The 23262-nt window shown below is 44.5% G+C and overlaps 1 protein-coding gene across 1 annotated transcript in view; it reads right to left on the bottom strand.

The window, feature by feature from the left end:
• The window catches only part of asic4a (acid-sensing (proton-gated) ion channel family member 4a), a gene marked incomplete at its 3' end in the record, with an annotated part of 58860 nt that overhangs the window by 9400 nt on the left and 26198 nt on the right, over window positions 1-23262 (bottom strand). The window lies entirely within an intron of this gene.

Here is a 23262-nt window from a genome sequence, read left to right as displayed (position 1 = left end):
AGAAAAGGACTTGACATTTTTACATTCACATTTACATTTTAGGGCATTTAGCAGACGCTTTTATCCAAAGCCACTTACAAGGGTTTATACACAAATTTACACATTCACACACCCCCGGCGGAGTCAACCATGCAAGGCGACAGCTAGCTCGCGAGGAGCAATTAGGGTTAGGAGTCTTGCTCAGGGGCAGCTCAGCAATCAGCTAGGAGGAGCCAGGGATCGAACTATCAACCCTCCGGTTATAAGTCAACCCGCTGGGCCGACCCATTTGAGAAGGTTCCTGGGTTGAGGAGCCTGGTTGGAAGGACAGGGCATGGCGGGTGGGTAAGCTAAGGAGCCAGGTTATTTATACTCAATTTATACTCAATAAATATGCTCCCATGAATGGGAGCATATTAATCAGAAAGAAAATGGATTCATGAATAATAGGAGTTTATACGTGGCACCGCAGTGTGCCATTATATAATTGACTGCCTTTTCATGGAAAATGCTAAATAGTGTAGAAGATTATTTCGTCTTCCGCTACAAAGAAAAGAAAAGGCAATTGATAGCAGTAGTGGAGCTGGTGGTGGTGGTGGTGGTGGTGGTGGTGGGGATGTCTCTTTTGTAAATGAGTTATCACATAGAAGCTATCAGAGCCTAAGTCACTCAGGGAGATAAATAGTCACTTTGTTTACACCCCTCGTCTTTAGCAGCTGAGAGTGAGAGAGAGAGATGGGAAGGCAGGGAGAGAAAGATAGAGAAAGTTAGAGAGGAGATCCACCATAGTCTATGTCTGACAGATAGACAGCTAATGGCTCGCTGTAATGAAAGGATTTAAGCGGCAAATAACACATAGCCATCCATTCAAACTAACAAGACGCCGGCATATGCACACGCACAAAAAATATGACGGCGAAATAACAATGGAGTTGAGCAGTTTATCAGGGGTACTATTAAAGTGACGCCTCTGCGGTCTAGGTCGTCCGGAGTCCTTTTTGTATGATAGCAATTTTCTCTGTTCTGACTTTGATATCGACTTGACCACCCCCGCCCCCTCCCTCTGTTCAATGAGAGCTGTGATGTTTAAATAAGAGACCCTTGTGGAAAAACACAAGTGCTCATTTTGTGGTCCACAGGGTGTGCTCTAATCAGGCATCGGTTGTAGAACAAATCAAAGACACAGTCGCAGCTGTACAGCTGAGCAGGCAGCCGTTGTCTATTTGCAGATTCCTGTGACTGTAATTAGGACCAGAGATGTTTTCCAAAGGTTTTGAGCTCACAAACACAGACTGCGTTTCCGTAAGGCTAAACACATACATTTTGACTTCTAACCTCTGAAATTGGGTTGTGCGTTTATGCATAGGTGCACATCAGCACATCATAATATTTAATATGACATATGTTTGGTATAATGCCCTGAGCCCAGTTATTAATCACATAAATGTACTCCTGGTGTTGATAGTCGTCCCTTGAAAGCCTTAAGTTAGCGGTTTCACAGCTGGGATTCCTAATAAATAAATGGCAACGCTAAAGGTCTGTGGGTATTTATAGTGCATACAGAGCTCAAGTTTTACGGTTGGATTAACTGTGACGGACACGTGTTATTAGTCTGACTGGGTTTTTATCTGTCTCTGACTGGCGCGCTCCCGTTGAGAAGGTAAGCTGCGCCCAGCGTTGATTCCCCAGCCACCTTCCTTCATAGACACAACTAAGCCTCCGCACACACACACACACACACACACACACACACACACACACACACACACGCACCTTATCTGATTCAGGTTTGAAGAAGGATTCAACCATGGAAAGCGCTCAAAATCAAACCCCAGCAGAATGCAGACGGTTCCTGCATCGAAAAAAAACCTCAGGGCGAAGGAGGGGGTCGGCAGAACGCGCACAAATGATGTCTCCAGAGACCGGGGGCCAAAGTTTTCCCATCCTCTCGCCCAGGAAATGGCTGTTGGCAGAGCTTCCCGCTTGATTCATTTCTCAGCATCTGAGCCTGGCTCTTACACTCTCTTGTTTCTCACACTCGCTTTCTTTCTTAAGAGGCTGCATCTGCAACATGATCGATGGGAGCATTTTTCTCTTGTTAGGTCCCGCACCAAATTTAGCGAATGTAACAGGGCAGACTCTGGCAATCTCAAAACGGGGACGGCTCCGCCCTGGCTTCTGAAACAGAGGAGCACCAGAGACTGCAGAGACTGTTAACAAAGTAAATGAAAAGCCGCCCTGTTACCTCCTCCCGATTAACCTGAGAAAGAACTAATTAACGTTGCAATTAATGTGGGCCAATTCAGCTTCTGCATTCAGCATGGCTTAGAGATGTGGAAATATTGTTCTTCTGTATAACTGCATTTTCTGTAGGAATATGTACATTTCACACCTGTCACTAGCTCAAACATACAGGAAGAGAAATGGTGTATCAGGTAATCATGTGTTGGCACACAATTCACCATGAAGGGATCCCCAGCATCCCCAGCAGAGTACTTTGGAAAGGTGCCTAACTACATGTAATTTGCATATATTGCGGCTATTATAACTTAATTAGCTTAATGTCAAACCATTAAGGGTATTTTGGCAGGGTTTTGTCTTCCAAAGAGCCCTGTCTCCACTCGTTCTTTGTCTCAATTTGAGACACATTAAGAGACCTACCACTTGGCACATAATTCATAACACCCAGTGGGAGACACCCCTAAACACCCTCTTTATGACAGTCATCTGCCATTTCCCCGGTGCTTGTTGCCTTTTAAATAACCTGAGAGAATCACTCCAGCGCTCCAGTGGAGGGCATCCATTTCCACAGAAGAGGCAGTGTGTCATAGGGGCTAGCTCTGGGTAACATGATGGGAGTAGGATTTGAATTAATTTGCGCCGGGGTTGGGTTGAGCACACCGGAGTGTTGATTGGCATGTGAGAACCATTAAGCAGGGGCTCACGCAGGTTTAAGGTTGAGGCAGGATGTTCCTCGATTTAATGGCTTCATTACAGCCCTGGAACCCAGAGGCTCCGGATAGCGCCGTGCCACCAACTGATTGATTGAGGATTTTGCATACAGAGTCCTCCCAAACTTTCACCTTCGGGGAGGCCATGTTGCACTTGACTCGTCACACCGGCCGGGCCCATGAGCCAGGGATAATGCAACGTGTTAGATATAGGATGCTTCATTTCATCTTGAGGGGGAAATGGGGGAAAAATCTTTCAGCAGCCGGCAGGGTTAAGTCTGGCCCGGAGACCGCCCTGATCACGTGACCTCCCGTTCTGTTACGCTACACGGATCCGTCTGAGCCTCTAGCCCAATCGATTTCCATGGGCGGGACTCTTGCCTCGACAGACAACCTTGTTCAGCCAATCGGTATTACTAAACATGCCATCATGCCATCCCGGTGCGCTGTTCAGAATGGCAAACAACACTTGTCTGTTGAGAAACTCCAGTGGAGCAGATCGTTCAATATGGCTGTGTTTACCCTGATGCGGGCGACCAGAGGCCCAGACGGATCCGTGTAGCGAAACAAAATGTGATGTCAGGAGATCAGGATGGTCTCCAGGCTAGATAAAGTCCACATCTCCTAAAAAGGACATGGTACACAATGACACAAAGCACATATAACCCTGAATACATTTGCAGACTGCAAGGCCATTGAAACGTCCTTTCTATTACCTATTCGGAGCATCCAAAACATTCCCGCTGGATGGGGCGAGACAGGGATGATGTGTGAACACTAGATGTCTCGGGAGATAAGACGGAGGCGCAACTGATGGCACTTCATGTTTAAACGGCCCTAACGGCGCACCGGCGACACTTGAGCTAAACTATTCACAAATAATCCTCAATCAAAGGGGAGGTCGCGCCGAGCGTCCCGTCGGAGGCGTCCTGAAGTGGATATCATTTGTCATGGCTTACAGCTCCAAGATCACAACACTTTGTAGTGAGGGAATATCCCCGCTCTGTCTGAGAGAAACAGAAGCAGCCCCACCACTGCCACCACCACAGCCACCGCCGCCACCGCCTCCACTTCTTTCGGCGCATTGAAAGCACAGGAGTATGTCTAAACGGGGGGGGGGGGGGTTAACGGAGCCGATTGGAATGCAGGCTGCATGGAAGTTCTGCAACGGTGGCCTTGGTCTCACAGCAGGGACACATTCCAGGGGAAACAGGGAATGTCTTTTAGAAAAATGTCTGCGCATCAATTTTCCAACTGCACCGTACAGCCCAGTGGTCACAGCTTTGAGAAAGTTTGTTTTCTTATTCATTTCATGGTGGTTACATCGCACTGAAATCTAGGCTGAAAACGTTTCCCACTCTAAAGAAAATAAATCATAAAGCCGGTGCAATAAATTCACCCTGGTTTATTCCTGCTGATAGCATATGTAAATGCCTTGCTTTTAGAAGTTGCCTAAGTGGTTATTTCCCTCGTCACACATTAAAATCCAAATTTGAATCGCTGATGGGATTTTCCACATTAACATCATAATATAAGTAAATAAACTTGGATTGAACTAACAAAAAAAATACTGTTGCACCAGATATAAATCCACTTTAAAATAGTGCTTGTAAGCAGCTATCAGCATGAAAACACGATCAAGGTCCCTGTTGCTGATACCTGTAGAACCCACAGGACGAAGGAGAAATCTCTCGTGCCGAATGAAGACAACCACAAAACCAGCTAAGGAAGTAGTTTTTGTAACAAAGACGAAGAAAAAGAAGAAGAAAGGACTTCTCTTTGTTTTTTTCAACAAAATATGTCATGTTGCTACTAGTTAATCAACCAATTTTAATGAGACATCCAATTCCTTTTAACTAAATGGTGTAAATTAAACTCCAATGGCTTTCGGTGGCACGCAGCCTCTGCCTCTCTGTTCTCTTATATTCTATTTATTCCGCTAGTCTTTGCCACCCCCCTCTGAGAACAACAAGGCAGCAAACCAGAGGTATTGTAGTGTTCCACACTACTGTTCCTGTTTTTGTTTTTCATCTCGTCATTCCCCTCCGATGTAACCCACACTCAGCTAATGGAATGGAGAGTGCACTTCCTCAAAAAGAAAAGAAAAAAAAATAAAGAAAATGAAACCCAAAGGTAGAAAATTGAGAGCGACTCCCTCACTCAATCACTCAGACACACATAAAAAAGTTGTGTGTGTCTACCTCGAACCGTGTATGCCTTGAAAGCTTTCTTGGAAGCATGGACCCAAATAACAGCCATATATAGAACGTAAAAAGATTATTTATATCCCTTCATTCATGCAGAAATATATAATCTGTGAATGACAATTATTGCCAAACCGGTGGCCATGTCTGAGCATAATTCAAAAGAGAAAAAAAACGTTACCTGAAAAAAATGCTATAATCTTATCCACAGGCCTTAAAAAAAACATGCACTCCCATTTAATATGGACATTTCATTCTGTTCTACATCACCCCAAAATAAACCAGTGTCTCTTGATTCTCATGTGTAGTTACACTGACCCCTTTGGACAGCTGACACATCGACATCTTGTTTCAGTCTTAAGGCACTTGCTAGTCACCCTTCGTGACTATTTTTACCCAGTGGAGCCGTCAGGGTCATTTCCCAGACGCCGGAAAACGCTGTCGTTGAATCTGTGCTATTGTAGGCCATTGGGAGCGTCTCACGGTAACAAGGGGAGCACCTCCCCTGATGTCACGCGGTGGTGCGCTGCGCTGCACGCTGACTTCCGTGTCTCCTGCTGTTCTGATCATTTATATTGTTTTGTACACACCAATAGACTAGCAGGTATCAGCCCTGGGCACCGAGCTGCAGCCAACAACCCAGCCTCAGGCATTTGTCTAACTGTCTACTGTGCTCTCCCGCAGCCATTTAGATATTCAGTTTTAATTAAGGTACCTCTGTCATTAACACAGGTGTTAATTTCCTAAGCGCTCCATCTCAGCTGCCGTTTACTTATCGCGCACAATTTCTCCCGGCTGAATACATCCCCCCAGAAAAACACTGGAACACAAACACTGTCACAGTTCCCTGACCCTCCTTTTTTAGTTAGCATTTATCATAACCGGGACACCTGCTCTGTTGCTGTTGTACTCTCCCTAACTCTCTCTCTCTCTCGCTCTCTCTTGCCCCACACTCGGGGAAATGATATCTCCTGGACCAGAGCCACGCGTGAATGGGGGTGGGGGTGGGAGAAGCTTCCAGAGAGGAGATGCAGGATCAACTATCTCCTGACATGAATCATCAGTGATAAAATATGGGTGTCGCCTCGGGGAGGTATGGGGTAGATACAAACGGGAGATTGCCCTGCCGTGTCGTTTAGTGACAACTTGACGTGAGCTGGGCGCTCGAGTTGGGATTTATGGGTGATTCTGGTTACAGGCATGCTGTAAGCCTTTACGAGGCTGGGGAATCATTTTCTATCCCATGATAGCAGGGGGGGAACTGTTCTCCACCATGTTGATCTCTGGTGGGCCGTATTGATGTCCGTGGTGTGTATGTCTCATGTCGTGCAACCCTTGTTTCATTCACAAGGTGGTGCAATAAGTGCAACCTTTGGTGCTTCCTGTGATACCCTCGGTCTTAGAGGACTTGGAACAATATTTACCGTATCTATATCCAGCTACTATACTATACACTATACTATAACCAGAGCACACAGCGTCTTCAATGCAACATTAATCTTTAAAGGAAACAGGGCTGCTTAGTGGTCTTTTTTTGTTTTTCTACAGGACAAAAAGGAGTTGCTTCGAGTTGGAAAAAAGGATCACGCAGTCCATTAGATTAAGCTGGATCTTAAACTGGAGCCCAGGGGAGTGTGTGTTGACTCGGAGGTTTGGAACACACACCAATCTGCATCTAATTAGTTTTCTATTCATAGCCCTCCTGAACTGGTCTAGGTAGTGGGTCTGTGGAAATGCCACAACAGAACAAAGGGGGCATGCACAAGCGTCCCGACAGGGCGACCGTGACTTTAAGAGTCCATTGATTGATCGACTTTGATGAGGATCCTCTGAATGGGGTGAATGCATCCCCTGCTGTCACCTGCTGTTGGCACATCAAGACCAGCGAGCGCAGCCAGCTCTATAGATACACGGCTGGCTATTAGTGCCACGCTCTGGCGCCAACCAGCCAGATGTTTTAGCACGCAGCGCTGTGGAAGATGAGGGATTCGGGGGGACCTACAGGGTGCCTTCCATAGAAACAACCAAATCCCCCATCGCGAGTTTGAAGGTCGAACACACAGCTCAGGTTTCTCTAAGCAAGGTTACTGAAAGTGTTAAACTGAAAGTGTGAAACTGCTCATAGCGAAGCTGCCAAACATATACATATAGAGAGATATTTATTTTCTATTTCTATATATTTCTATTTCTATATATATATATATATATATATAAAAATAAATACATACATGAATGTTTATATATATATATATATATATATATATATGGGCGATTTTCTTTCTCCCATTTTGTGTGAACAGAGTGGCAGTTTTTGATGTAGGAGAAGCGCTAGGGCCCCGGTGGGGATTAGAGACATAGAGGTTTGCCAGTACTGCACACATCCCAATAGAAGTGACAACCCCATTCCCATTACCTCGGCCCTGACTGTCAGCTGGGGAACAGGCTTCTGATAGCACCTCAAAATGTTGGAAGGCTTCCTGTGGTTACGGCCCTGACTGTCAATGTGCATTTGATCTGGGTGAGGTTTACCCACAGTGAAGTTGTTTGTTGTTATTTACGACCTCCAAGCCCCAGTGGGCTGTCTGCGGCTGTGAGCTCTGCAGAGCGGGGGGGAGACGCCGCAGAGGTCACTGCGATCGTTACCATGATGCAGGTGATTATTGAACCCCATTAGTCACTGTCACAGAATCAGGACAGAGACAAGCCGTAAATGGACTCATTCACTGGATGGGATGGAATTTTATATATATATATATATATATATATAAACATATAAATACATTATTAGCCTTATGTAGTGAATATTAAAAAAAATGATGGACTGTTAAAGTTATCAAATTGTGATTGTTTTATTAATGCAACTATTAGTAGTAATATAGGTAGTTTAATACCAAGAGAAATAATATACATGAGGAATTAAATTGGGTATATCTGATGGTTAAGTATCGATGAAGCTTGTTTCCATCTGCAGCGCAGCAGTAAACAAATCGTGATAGTCAGCTTTATCTTTCGACCAAACCTTAAAAAAAATGCTTTTTCTGACACACTTTTGCTGGATGCATATTAAGTTACACCAGATCCATTTGAAAGCTGCTGACCCTTCCAGTCCGCATAGATCCTCATTATAACATGGCTAAATTAAATGCATTACTACCTGGCAATTTTGTTTTCACACCATCGAAATGCTTAGCTCACATGTCAACATGCAAATATAAATTCATACTCATACATATCTATGGTATGATCCATCCGAGGTCCAAGGCAGGGGTCACATGCTAATCACATTTTGTAATCAGTTGCAGTTTGGATGCCCTGTGAGATTTCAGGGGCAAAGGGGAGGGCTATTGATGTTGGTGTTTTGATATGGGTGGGGCCCATCAACCAAGGAGATATGGTTTCTGCAAAGCCACAAGGTCATTTCACATGAGAAGAGAAGAGAAACATATGCAGGTTTCTCTGTGGTATTTTTACAGGAAGGCATTCACACACACACACACACACACACACACACACACACACACACACACACACACACACACACACACAATGAGCTGCAGGTGGGAAGCAGCTGCAATGCGCTTCCTATTGCGTTCTGCCACCAGAACATGAGTAACTTCCGTAGCATACAGTCCACCGCGTTAAACAAAGCCTGTGGTTCCACTAAACAAATGTACGATAATAGGAGCGACAACTTATGCGACATATCTCGTAATAGAGATACGTAAAGATACGTAATAGCCTTTGACAGCCATCACAAAGGGAACATGGGTTTAGCACAGCTGACGCATGAGGTTGAAGCACGGCTTTTCCAAACATGGCAAGTGATTTGCACAATAACGCACGAACGCATGGACATTATCAGTATGCAAGGAGCATAACCAGGACCCTACTGAATACCGATTATAAGGGAGGGGTTGGAGGTATTCACTCCGGCCTCGCAAAATTGTGGACAGAGTAAAAAGCCAAGTTGACTGTATCCCCTGGAGAGGTTTAGTATTTTCAGTCGTTTTCCCCCCTCTATACTGGAGGGGCGTGCAGGAGAACACTTGTGAATGACAGTAAGCATAACAGAGAGAAGCAGGCCTCGCTGTTTGCACCCTGTCTGAGACTCCCCCCCTTAGCATAATCACATTGGTAGCCATCATAGCCTCGGTGGCAAGTCAAGAGCGCTTTTCAAAAACGGACGTATGACCGATTTGTGTCCCTGGAGCCTTCAGATTTTGAAAAGCAATAACAAAATTCCAGAGACATTAAAGGGGCTTGGTTAGAAAAAAAAACACGGAGAAGCAATACATGATAGAGGGATTGAGAATGGCACATTGAAAGCAAAAAAGTCAGATTTTCAACCATTAGCTTTCGCCGACCCATTTTTCTTTGTCTGCCGTCTATCAGTGTTTTCACACCGTGACCATCTAGTCGTCGAGTGATCGGCGTGTGCATTGCAATGAAGTAATCAATGTCAGTTGATGCCCACAGCACCGTTACTTCTACCAGCAAGCCCTCATAAAAAGATGGGAAGCCATCAGCTCGATCTAACATCCAAAGGGAATAACACACGCCAGATATTGAAGTCTGAAAGGTTGCCCCAGTGCTAAGGAAGGCCCTCACTGGAGGAAGAAGAAAATGGTCGGAGATTACTCGAGCGAGCGTGTCGTCCCTCGGCACAGTGAAGAACACAAGTTTGCACCTTTGGTCTTTCCCGTTCTGAAGGGTCATTTTCAAGGATGGAGAGGGATGAAGCGAAACAAGCGAGGAGAAGCTGGAGGAAGAGGACCATCCATCACTCGCACTCTTCCCACTCTGCCATGTTGTGGGCTGAAGATAAAGTTGGCCTTATCTTCAATTAACCCCAGCCGGGACATGCTTAAAGACCAACTCTGTGATGCAAAGGTAAACATCATGTGGCAAAAGGGTAGGGCTTAAATAGGGCCACCACATGCAGCTGAAGATGCTCCCCTCCATTGTGATGGCAGGGTGTGACCCTGCATTTATTTATAATTAAGCTCTTTTGGGGTATGAGGGTTGGGGTTTTGTTCACACAGAAATTCTAGCATACTAACATTTTTTGGTTAAGTCATCTAAGGCTTTATAACATTTAATATATAATTATTTAATAAAAAATTATTTAAGAAAAAAAATAAGAAATAGAAAATATAACCTCTACGGTTCTGTCAAAATTTCGACTGGATACCGTCAATGATTTGAATCTGAATTGGCAAGAATAAATGCCTGTTCTTCCATGAGTGAAGGCACACACTGGTTGTTTACAGAAATAACACAATATAGCAGAACATGAGCAAGGTAATAATTGCTTCAAGGGAGGTTTTTTTAACTCTGTGTTAAGCCTCTAACATCGGCAGATTCAATATGATACAGAATGATTCTGCTGAAGTTGGCCGCTGTGTATTCCCACGGGTCCTGAAAGATTAATTATGAATCAAGATCAGCAGAGATAGCCGCACATGGGCAGGAATCTAACGTGAGTGTGGCATAAGAATAACCTATTTTATCTATTCAAAAGTCTCCACCACCACCATCCCACTCATAATGAGCCAATGAAATACAATGTAATCCACGTATATTCTATTTTCCTAGAGAGACCCTAAAAACCTCATTTTTTATACATTTATAATAACATTTATCAGTACTATATATACACAAAATAGTTTAATCTTAGTAGAGACCCCATAGTCTAATACATTAGACTGTATACATAAGGACCCATTATGTTTTGACTTAACCTACCACTTAACAATAAATTATAAAAAGAATCATGGTACCAGGGACATTTTGATTCTTCATGGAACACCATAATGGATTTTAATTATGGACTGATGCTTTACCACTGCATGTTCGCTGAGCAAAAGCCTTTCCCTTTTGCTGCTCTCGGGGATTGTAGTTAGTAAACTGCTACAAGACCAAATATTTATCCTTGCAATTTACTCACAGATTATCCATTCTTTATGTAGGAATAATAGTCCCTAATTAACCACTTGTTTTCTTACACAATTACACACACGCATACACACACACAGACACAGACACACACACACACACACACACACACACACACACACAAACACACACACACAAACACAGTGCACCCTTTCCCCTATGCAAATAATGAATGTAAATAAATCTTCAACCCCACATATTTTGAGTTTGGGTCTCTTCAGGGTTCTGGAGGGAAACACAGAATCACAGCTGACTGTTATCATTGGGTCAACAACTTGAGGACCAACCGCATCCATTGGGCAATTGATATGTTTACTGCTTCAGAGGCATGATGATCTAAGTCTCTACAGGTACTTAGTTGTGGAGAAATGTGGAGGAATGAAGGGTATGGAAATAACATAACATCTCATTGCACACCTTTAGGTCTGGGAGACTAAATGTCTTAAACGTTTAATTTGCCTTGATTATGAAAAAGCAAATTTAAGGAATTATACAAGATGGTATTTAAAAAGCAATCAATAACATTAACACTCAACATTAATTCATCACAGGATCGGGTACTATTATCAACACATAAATCCTTGCCACAATCATAAATTGTTGGAAGGAGTTGAAGTTGAAACATGAGGCTCTTACGCATGAGCAGTGACCCCAATACACGGGGCTACACAAAAGACCCAAACCCGGGTTGTAAACAGATAAATATAACAGCTTGACCCCACTGAAATCCCCAGCTTAATTAACGTGGGGTCCCTTCTCAGTAATTTGAAGTCTTCTTTATTAGAAATTTTAAAAGTGCCCTCCTCTGGGATTTCCCCAAGTCACAGGGAAATTGTGGTACAATATGTTTTTAATTTCCCAAGAGGTCCGAGTGTGGCAACTATTTAACTGTGGCCCAGCTTGACTGAATGAAACTAAGGGGTGTGCTTTAGAAAGGGGGGGGGGGGGGGGGGGGGGGGGGGGGGGGGCTTACATGAACTATCGGCCAATCTGCCTGGCCCCAGCTTGGCCCATGACAAAAAAGCTGTATGATCCCAGGCCTTATTACCCGCCACGACATATACACTGTGGCACTATCCTGAAATCCTGTTACGACACACATCTGCACTTCATTAGCCGACCTGCATTCAGTCACGGCACTCCCGGCTCACTGAAACGGAAAAATAAATAGGTGACAAAAAACCCAGAAATGAAAATATAACCCTGTGAGGTATTTTAACACAGAGGGAGCGGTGTTGTCATAACAACAGCAATTATTTTGAAATGCACGGCATCAAACCTGTCATTTCTGCTGGGGTTCAGTTTCCGTTGGTTGTTTTGTTCGCTTTATTCTCCCTCCACTTAGTTCCATTTGCGGCAATCTTCACCGAGGCGCAAACAACAGTGTCTTCTCTGTAGTGTGTTTAAAATTAAGCGGGGGGAGGACGGAGATAAGGGAGAGGGGGGAGAGGAGGGATTCTCTCTGTAGTCAACTCACATTCTCAGGCCTCGTGGTTCCTGCACTTGAGCTAGACACCTGCCAATCCCTTAGCACACCACTGATTTGGGATCATCATCAGTGATAAATGAACACATAGAAACAACTTTTTGATATGACGACGGATTGAAATGCTTTTGCTTTTTATGCTTTTAGTATTTTATCAAAGAGCTATGTGCGATCGGAAGCAAAGCAACTCTGAAGTGAAGGAAAGTGGTTTTGGGCCAGCTTCTTTTGCCATTCAAACGTGGACTACAGATGCTGGCTTCTGATCTGCCTCTAATGCACTGCATCCTCCTCCTCAGGTGACATAGATCAATGGATAAGAAGACATGCTAATACCCGCCTATATGCTGGGGCACTCCCTTATCCACAAAGATTTTCACACACTAACTTGAGTGGTCTTCAGGGCAAATTTTCTATTCCTGTTAGAGCCTTGGGGGGATTAGGCACTTGACTCTAAGCCCCCCCTCCCTCTCTCCCCCACCCACCGCTATATACCTTCTGATTTCCTGGGATGCAAGCATACCCAGGATTGACACTCAATAGGCAAGCTCTGCATTTGTAAATGTTGAAATGATTAAATCTTTTGTAGGTCTTGTGAGAAGAACACAAAATAAAAGGAGGAGACGTAGGGTGGTACTTCTGGTGGGGTTTGGAGATGCAAGAAATAAACAAATATTACAATTGAATACACGGTCCAACTCAAAGGCAATTCTTGAGTACTTGTTTTGCATGCTCTTTTTTTAGGGGGGGGCGGGGGGGAGGGGATAATCTCTAACGATGGTTTTGACAGATCCACTACCTGGGCCAGCTACTAGTCGTTGGCAAAGCTACCTACTTTATAGAGCCTCTCAGCAACGATGGATTTTTAATGACGTTTTAAATTAGATATTCTGGCCAAAACTCGGCCAAAAGACATATCGTATTTGTAAAATGTCGAAAAATAACAATCACGATTTTCGATATAATAACATCTTCAAAATAGTTTATCGCAAGTTTTATTACATTTCGTTGACTTGAGTACCAGTTGCCCCCCTAGTGGATATCTACAAATGGGCAAATTAAAACAGGCCCGTTAGGACTCAGCTCAAACCTAGCAGTAGACGAGATGAAGGAAGGCTGTGCTGGGAAACATCAGTCAGGTCTCTCAAAGTAGGTTGCTGATGTGCATAAGAAGAGCTGACGGGGGGATTGCGGGGGAGTGTGTTTTAGTGTGCCTGTGTGTGTGTTTGTGGGTGGGGGGGGGTGGTGGAGAGGTTGGGGGTCGCGCGACAGTAAAGCTAAACGCCTGTCGTATATATTCCTAAAGTATGAGCTGCATCATCCAGGAGTGACAGCCACGGTAATTATAATGCTTCATCTTTTCTTTAGTTCCCAAATTCCTTTTGCACACCTGGGCAGCAGCACCGAATGAAAGGCAACCAACATTTACGGCCCAATTACTGTGCAACAGAGAAGCTATAAATGAGCCAAACCTAAAGTGCAGGGGAGTTCTTCATCTTAAAATTACAACTTTCTACTGACATGTTGTAATTTGCATCTTTACGTGTAGAAAATGTTGGACTCATTTGTTCTCCCACACGAGGGTAATATATGATATTGAAGAATCCATCTACAGCTTTCATACACTACGAAAACGTCAACGATGAGTGTGTTAAGTGGAGGGCTTCCAGGGTGTATAATGATGATACCCACGGGATGGCCTTTTGTTGGAAACTATTTAAACTATTTATGGTTGACCGGAGGTGAAGTCAGACACACACACTCACAAAGTGAGGTCAGAGCAAGAGGTCACGAGAACAATCTGCATATTTTGGACATTTACTCAAACTTTTAATAACTCATGCACTCTTGACTCCATCCCGCATGTTTTTTCGTATCCTGCTGTGCTAGATTGTAAATAAATAGCAGCCTTGCTCCCTACCTCCCCAGTATTTTTGTATGTTGTTTCAATAATCCTGGCAACATTTGTCTGCCCTTCAGCCCAACATTAATCACCGTCATGGAACACGCTTGACTTTAATCCACTTCAGCTCGTGCGTCAGAGATATTACCAGCACTCCGAGGTGTTTCCAGTCGACAAACTTCCGTTTAGACCTTAAACGTCCCGTGTGTTCTTTTTCCTACCAAACGGGTATCAGACTAGTCACATGACTGGCGGTAAATAATCCCCCACACCCCTCAATCCTTGAACTGTGTCGCAAAACCCCAGAGTTATGACTCAACTGACACACTAAGAGAGGTCGGGATTGGAGATTGTCACAGACTAGAGTGTTGGCGTGTAATTGAATTGGAAAGTACAAAGCCACTGAGAGATCACACTCTGAAATTCCTGAAGCTGGCACATTTGGAAGCAAGTCACGACCCCCGGTAGCCATAAGTGCCATCCAAGTCAAATCCCTTGCTTGCATGTGTCTCTCCGTCAGAGGGGAATCCAAATTCCCCCATCAATTGCGTGTTGGCGGGCTGCTCGATCCCCGACTGTTCACACATTTCCACATCCGTCTAGGGATTAGAGAAGGAAGGTTTGTACGATGGCCTTGCCAGAATCCAGGATCCAGCATTTTTTTTGATACAGCAATTTATACTAATTTCAAGGATGGCACTGCAGCAATTTTCTGGATCAATGGTACGTCATAGCTCACTTGGTCAGTAGCCCTCTTATCGCACAAAAGCCCTCCACGACCGGGTGGTACATTACGAGCCCACTTTGGGACGGGACAGGGGTTCATATTTCACCGCCCCTGGTCCCTGGATGTATGTCCATAAAACAAACACCATGTTTTTGTTGATGAATATTGATGTTATCATATTTGAGGAAACATTGTGGAGCAAACATTCCTTATTTTTTAAAGCCAACTATGATTTGGTACATGTGCTTCTCTGATAAGTCGACAGTAGTCAGAGGAACGGAATGAACACAGATCTAGACAATTTCACTGACCAAAAAAGCCATCTCGTGCTAAAATGGGAAAGCCAAAGCACTTCAAACATAGGCTAATACAGCTTTTGTGTAACCATTGCATAAGCTCAGGGCAACAATAGTGGAAATGCACTGGCTTCAGAAAAGATACCACGTTAGGCAACCCCCGGCCATCCTCTTGATTTAGAATTATGTAAAAATATACCATTCCATTTTTGGGAACTCGTTCCTATATTTTTTTTATTGCTATCCAATAACCATGAAACTAAGCTTGGGACACAATGTATTGAGTTTGGCCTGAGACGTGGACACTGTTATTGAAAATAAATATCCTCAAATAATTATTGTAGAATGGCTGAAGGGTGGCACATTCCTGCACATTATCTCCCACCAACTTTTCTGTCTCCTTTGAACATTAAGAACTCCAACGGTGCAATGCAATGAAAAGTGATTCAATCTATCTGAGGAACTCTGTGAAAAGGAGGCAGCACACCAAATGGACAAAGCCGTTCTCAGCCATTTTTTTTTGTTCTTACTATTTGGTAATTCTACCAGTGTCTTTTCAGGTAAAGAACCGACACACACACACACACACACACACACACACAGAAACACAAACACACACACACAGACACACATAAGCACACCCATAAGCAACAATTTTGGAAAATAAACACATTGCAACGCTTTCCATTCCCAGGAATGTCCCGACAACCTGCCCATTTCCTAGGCCATAGCATGGCCATAGCTATTTGTTCCTATGTTTCAATTACCAGGTACAGCGGTGCGAGGCAACAAAGGGTTAAAAAGCAATTTCCCACATCATGACAACTGTGCAAATGTACGGTGGCAAAATGTTGGAGGGGAGGGAAGAGGCGCCGGGGCGGAGGGCTGGGTGCCAGGGCGGGCGGGGGGCAGATAAGGGGGTGAAAGAAGCCATGGTGGCAGCAGAGGACTGGAGAGGTTAATCCTGCTGTTTAATCTGCAGAGGTATGGGAAGGCAAGGGAAAGAGGGCGGCGGGGGTGTGCATGGGGTATGGGATGGAGGGGGGGGGGGGGGGGGGGCTTATCTTCGACTCCTGCTGCTGTCGCGCTCTCCTTCAGCATCCAGCCTCCCTGACTGACGCTGTGGGATCACTCAGTGGTGGGGTAAGGGAAGGGGTGGGGGGGGGGGGTGGGGGTGGGTAGATGGTCGGGTGGGGGGAAGGCAAGCCAGCTGCACGACTGCCAACTCGACCTCCAGCGATGGAGGGCCCACGATTCCAAAGGGTGCTGCCATGTTACCCATGAGTCCCTCCCTCTATGCCAACTAATTCCACTCATTAGTCGCGCCTCTGGGATGTGCTAATTAGCTAATCCAGATTGTGGACTCAAAAACTGTGAGTGCACCAAAGATTAAAAAAATAAACACTTTTTCGAATTGCCATCGTTGCCAACTGCCAGGCGAGCACACTGACACCCCTGAACCCCCTCCCCCCAGCTCCCCAAGCCGGACCCACCTGCACACACCGCAGTAACGGCCATTTTCTATATCTACTTTCCTAAACCTAAACCCTGGGCTGCAGAATATACCAGATAGGTGTTATCACAATGTGAGTGACCGTGATGTGTTTTTAGTATCGTCTCACTCAAAAATAACCTCACAATATATCAACAGCAGAGCAAAAAAAAAAGACCTTGATGGATGGGAGATCAAAATAACAAGTCAACCTTCCCACTACAACAATGCCTTGGCTACCACACACACGTTGTGGAACATTGCATTGCTCTGTAGCCAGACTGAAAAATAGAATTCCCATATGATGCTTTATTGCTCAGACCTGCTAGAGGAGCTGTGCTACATCGTTATCTCTTATGTTTGCGTACGAGAAAGAACAATAGAGAGAGAGAGAGAGAGAGCGAGAGCGCGAGAGAGAGAGAGAGAGAGAGAGCGAGAGAGAGAGAGAGAGAGCGAGAGAGAGAGAGAGAGAGAGGAAGAGACAGAGAGAGAGAGAGGGAGAATGCATGGAGGGCCGCTGAGGCTTGGCGGTTATATTATAGAGCTGCTTTACTGATCTGTGAAAAAACAAACAGTCTTTGCAAAGCGAGCAGCTGTCCACTGGCCCCAGGCAGAGGGCCGAGGGAGGGAAAAAAGAGAAAGAAGAATCATCACATGAACATGATGTACAGCAAACGTCCTCTATTTGGATACATAGATTTGATATTCATCAAGAAGGTATGGTCCCACTTTGCTGTTTAGCCCCTGATTAGTACTGGAGGGGGAATTATGCACAAGGGGAGCTCAGAACTGGGGAGGAGGCAGCATCCTCAGCCTATTTGTCCCTAACCAGCTGACAAACAGATTGGCCCCTTCAAAAGGCCATGGTAATCCACCAGACTCAAGGAGCTTGGACTGCATTTCTTAACACCTCCCTCTCTGGATTTCAGCATACGAAAGGTCGTCTAGCGGTCAGCCTCGCAATCAAAACAAGCAAAAGCGTTGCCTGTCTAAGGGAGAGTTTCTAGTTAAGTTGCTTGATATACCCGACGGTGGTGTTCATGGATTAACGTGCTGCTCTAGAACTGATCAGTGTACGCCAACAATGGGCACACACAGTTTTCAGTAAGGTTCTCTAACCTTATTGTGCTGCTTCTAATCTTTCTCAAGAGACTGTAAACCCCGAAGCTTGCATGTCTCAACCTCTTCAAAAGCTAGTGTGCCTAAAACTAAGTAGTAAGCAACAGTTTCTTACGTTGGACCTTTATGCAGTCAGTACTCCAAGTGAAAAGTCAAATGCTTTTGTTCGGTGTTGGGAGTTTTGTAACAATATCGAAAACGCAATATCAATAACACACATCATATCTTGCAGGGTCTATTAGACCAAATGGAGCTGAGTTTGAAAACGGCCTCAAGCCTAATAGTGGTGCATTAGTTGTACCTTCTTACTGCTATAAGAAGACCCCTAGCGGCTGATTACTTCCTGTCATTGGGGAGCAGCCAAGCATCTGTGGTTTAACATTTATTCTAGAGGCATATATCATTTATATACAAATATATATAGGCACCACCCATGTAAATATTCCACAATGATATGCACAGTGAACCCAATGCCAAACAATGACATTTTTTGCATTGGGACAAGTGAATTTACATAAAATTTTGACAAATATACCGTTTTTGTAAAGCATTACCTCAAAGCACAAAGTCAGACAATTAAATTGGTTTTACAATAAATTGCCACATTTCTTATTTTTTTATATAAATGAATGAATAACAAGGAAAGAAATTCCTTTAATTAAGATGTTCAATGGCGTTTGCCTTTCAACCTGCTTCTCTCTATTTATACAGACAACATAAATGCAAGAAGCTTTGATGCTTAACAAAAACAAATAAACAATTTTGCAAGCCATGCCTCCAGCTATAAAAACAATTACAAGAAAAAATCTATTTCTTCATATACACCTGCTCTTTCAATTACTTTATTAACACACTTTCATTGACTGGTGAAGGTTACTTTTACTATCCATTACGTGTTTTTCCTTTTTGAATTACTTGAAATGGGAGAGAAAATGCCTGGATATAATCCAGAACACCATTTGCTGATTTCTGCTAGGGTATTCATTCAGAAGGTGATCCACTGCCAAGCTAATGTTTAAGGGATGCAGGGCCTCTGTGTGAACCTTTCTTTAGAAATGAGCTTCACAGCGGAGTCAACAGTTAAAATAATGCACTCACAGCCCCGGAAAATCCCCTCAGGTATTGTCACAGTTTCCACACAGTCGGTCCACAATTCATCTCCAGCGGTCCGCTCCCAAAGATGCCCTGACTGTATTAGAAACCCGGCCAACATTTTCAACATTAAGAGAAAGACACTGGCTTGGAGAACAGCATTTCCAGCTGTGATCGTCTCGTTTTTTTTCTCCGCGTTTACAACTAGTTTTGTATTTCTCTGTCAGCCGTCCATCCCTACGGGAGTGGCAGACGATTTGTTTTGCAGCCGTTCCTCCTGTCATGATTGGGGAGCGGGCCGTCTCTGTCCCGCGGTGCACGGACACCCGCTCAGCGTGCTAATGCAATGGTGATGGCTAATGACAGGTGTATTAAGTGATCATGGGCTTTTAATGGCCGCTGACGGTCAGACGCAGCAGCAGGGAACAGAGGGAAGAGCGCTGGAGGCGGGGGCCACAGCAGCTGTCTGCCTGCCAAGCAGCCAGCTTGCAGCCCCATGGCCTATTGAGCCTTTCCCACATGCCGTCTACGATTCTCTACGACCGTTGATTACTGTAAATCACGTCCTCGTTTAGGAACACAGACACAGACAGACACCCAGGCAAACAAACACACACACAGTATCTGTGTCAATGTCCCTTGATGGCGCCTCTTAATAGTAATGATATTTCAAAAAATGCTGTTGTGAACGCTTCAGCTCGTTATGGGTGAATGTTTCAGCTCTTGTTATGGGGGGAATGGCAATCGACATGGGGTTGTGTATTGGGTGTAGAGAGTGTCTGTTTACGGATTTCTTTTGTTTTCTATGGGGCAATGTTTGGCTGTAGGGCGTAATATTATGCACAATTCAACTTATCAAAATGTCCCCCTTCATTGTTCTCAAATAAGAGAGGAATAATGAAGTCCTTGAATATTTTTTATATACTGAATGTTAAATTCTACTTATGTCAAAAGCTTGATTCTTCTGACAAATGTACTTATTGCTTTGGATAAAAGCGTCTGCCAAATGCCATAAATGTAAATTTAATAATTCAAAAGTACAAGATTAGACCAGTATTACTATATATTACACCTACATGCATTTTCCCAGCTCTTGATCAGCAATCTACAAAGAGAAAATATATTGCGAGTGGGTAGGACAAATTCATGAAATGATGAGAGAATGGAGGTCAAATCCCCGGTCAAATTCTTCCCCCAACAACAAGTTATATCTGCAGCTTTGTAGTAAGTAACACGACAATAGATGCATCCCTGCACCTATTCAGCCCGCGGTCAAACTGCGTGGGGTTCAGAAGGTGGAAGCAAACGTATGGTTTATACTGCAGGTAAATTGCCATAACGAGAGACATGCCATGGATTCTAAAATAACAATAAACACGGGTGGAATGGGGGAGCAGATGAATCACCTTTGAACTGCATGCTTTAGAGAACACAGCGAAGAGTGCTCTCGCTTTCTCGCTTTCTTTTTCCTTTGGCAAAGAACCAGTTTTTTTCCCTCCCATCTCCCTGCGATTCCTCCTGGGGAAGGTTCTAAACCACAACCAAACACCCACACACTCGGGTTTGTAAGATCCTGGTGTATTGTTTCACTGTAGCCTAACAATGCATTTAGTTTTTGTTCTTTTTCCGTTGTTAGGTTTTGTTTTGTGATGCTGCTATGCAACCGTTTCTGCCTCCACCCCTACACCACCGCCGCAACCAACAACCATAACCCCCTTGAGGGCAAGGTGCCGGCTGGGCAGAGTTCGGTAGCGTTGACGGCAAGGTCTTCCTGATGCAACGGTTACTTGACAACAGTAGAGTGAGACACAGGTCACCCGGGCCTCGCTCACACCTCCATCCTAGCCTCTGGGGTAGGGGAGAGAGAGAGCGAGAGAGAGAGAGAGTGAGCGAGAGCGAGCTGTAGAGTGTGTATGACTCGTGTGTCTCTTGTTCAGCATCCATCACGTAAGCCCACATCAATTCAGGCTCTGGATCAATTCATTTCCCTTCTCTTGGTAAATTCACATATTTCATCAAGTCGTGTTTGAAATGCCAGCACTTTCATTGATTTCCGTTAGGGTCTGCTCACATCTTATGATTAAGGCCACGGCCACACTGGGCAGGATTTTTGAACCTTGTTTGAGTTTAACACACTCCGCTGCCTCCTCATGAGATCGTTGTGAAACCAACCGCTTTGGAGTTAAACTGTGGTCTTTCTCCTATTTAATTGAACTGACGGACATTAAAATCGGAAAGGAAAGTGAGACACACATCGCCCCCGATGCGCTCACTCATCCCCGTCCCACTTGCCTTGTGTGCTTCTCTTTGCCCGGTGACTCAAACTCCGGTAGATAGTGGAAGGTGCAGAAGGGCGGACTCATTTTAAAGAACAGGAGGGCCGAGGTTTAATCCCCCGTTGCAGAGCAGGACGGGAGCAGGGAGCGGGCGAGGCATTTCATCCTGACGGCAAAGGGGACGCACCCTAAGAGCCGGGCCGCCGGTCCAGGGGACATGCTTGAATGTCACATTGGATCACATCACAAAACCCTGCAGTAAGGTCAGCATCCAAACGCCCCAGAAACTTCAGCGGTCATACAAGCTGCTGCTGGTGGTGGTGCTGGTGGTGGTGGTGGTGGTGGTGGTGGTGGTGGTGGAGGTGGGTGCACTCGCAGAACACATCAACCCTAGGGAGCCGTTCAAGCTTTCAGGGAAACGTCTTCACTTTTGCTTCGGTGTATCTTGTTGTTTTTGTATTGAGGTGAGACAGAAGAGGGTGTCTGAACTGTAATTGCTCCAGCCATTATCAATTAATGGTGCAATATAAGACAAAGACATGTTCAAGTGGCTCTGTCTAGCTATGTTTGTTTATATCGTTTGTTGTAAAAGAAAAAAGAAAAGCTTTCTCCGCCCCCCAATTGAGTATCCATGGAAACACGCCAACAGGTTGTGTGCTGATAATGTGCACATTCTGATATTGATTGATAAAATCAATTCCCTGAAGTGTTTACTTTGGCTCCAATTTAGTCTCCATATATTTTAAATGCTGTCATTCAGACAGGGGTTGATATTTAATATCACTAAAACATTGGAAAAACAATCTTACCGCAATTCAGAGCTGTAATATGACTGTGAATGCGCATGCAACCTATTGAGTTGCCGAGTCTGCTCTATTGTATAGTATCTGGTGGGCAACAGTTGTGATAACAAATTTGACAAAAGCCTTTGCAGCTTTCCAAAGAACCTTAGACATGGCATTGCCATCTCAACGCAACAAGAAAGCCAAGCAAGGTGTTATCCAGTATGGTTTTCCATCAAAAGGATTTTTTCGACCAAAAATAATCAACAGAAAGCTTTTGTAATCAAATATCACAGATCAAAGTAAAGGGTTTCTCTATCTCAGGTGCTGTACAGAGAGATTGTGTCAGAAAGGTTAAAAATATAAAGAATATATATTTTTCTTTTTCTTTTACAAATGTCGCACAAACACACCCGTGTCCTCTGTTCCTAGGTGAGTGTGTAAAGGTGCATTGCTTTTATCAACAACATGTAAGCACCTTTAATAAATGTCAGCTAACAAAGCTATTGCTTTGGAAATGCATAACCCTCCCTCAACATGAATACGAACAGGCACGAACCGTGCGCGCACGAACACACACACACACACACGCGCACGCACGCACGCGCACACACACACACACACACACACACACACACACACCTCATTAAGAGCACTATGATCTCCCTTCCTGGCAGCGGTATCAGTAAAGGCTTGTGAAGGAAATGTTGCCCAGGGAGAAGGTCATGGAAGTGATGATGAAAATGAGCTGTCCTGATTGATTTTAGTGTGAAAAAAAAGACGACAGGACGGGAGGAGTTGCCAGGGGCTGGAAACAGGAAGCGTCCTTTTGGTGTGGGAGAGAGAGGGAATACTGTGAGGTAGGAAAGGGGCACGCTTTTTAATCTGCATTCATTGGAAAACGTGAATAGAGACCACTGGACCTGTTCTTCTCAGCACGAACACATCCAGGCGCTTGTTTAGTTGGAAATTAGATTTCTCCAAAGCTTAGAGAAGGCAACAA

Source organism: Pollachius pollachius (genome assembly GCF_949987615.1).
Source record: "Pollachius pollachius genome assembly, chromosome: 3".
NCBI lineage: Eukaryota > Metazoa > Chordata > Actinopteri > Gadiformes > Gadidae > Pollachius > Pollachius pollachius.
The sequence above is the reverse complement of the archived record's forward strand: the minus strand, read 5'-3'. Positions and strand labels throughout refer to the sequence as shown.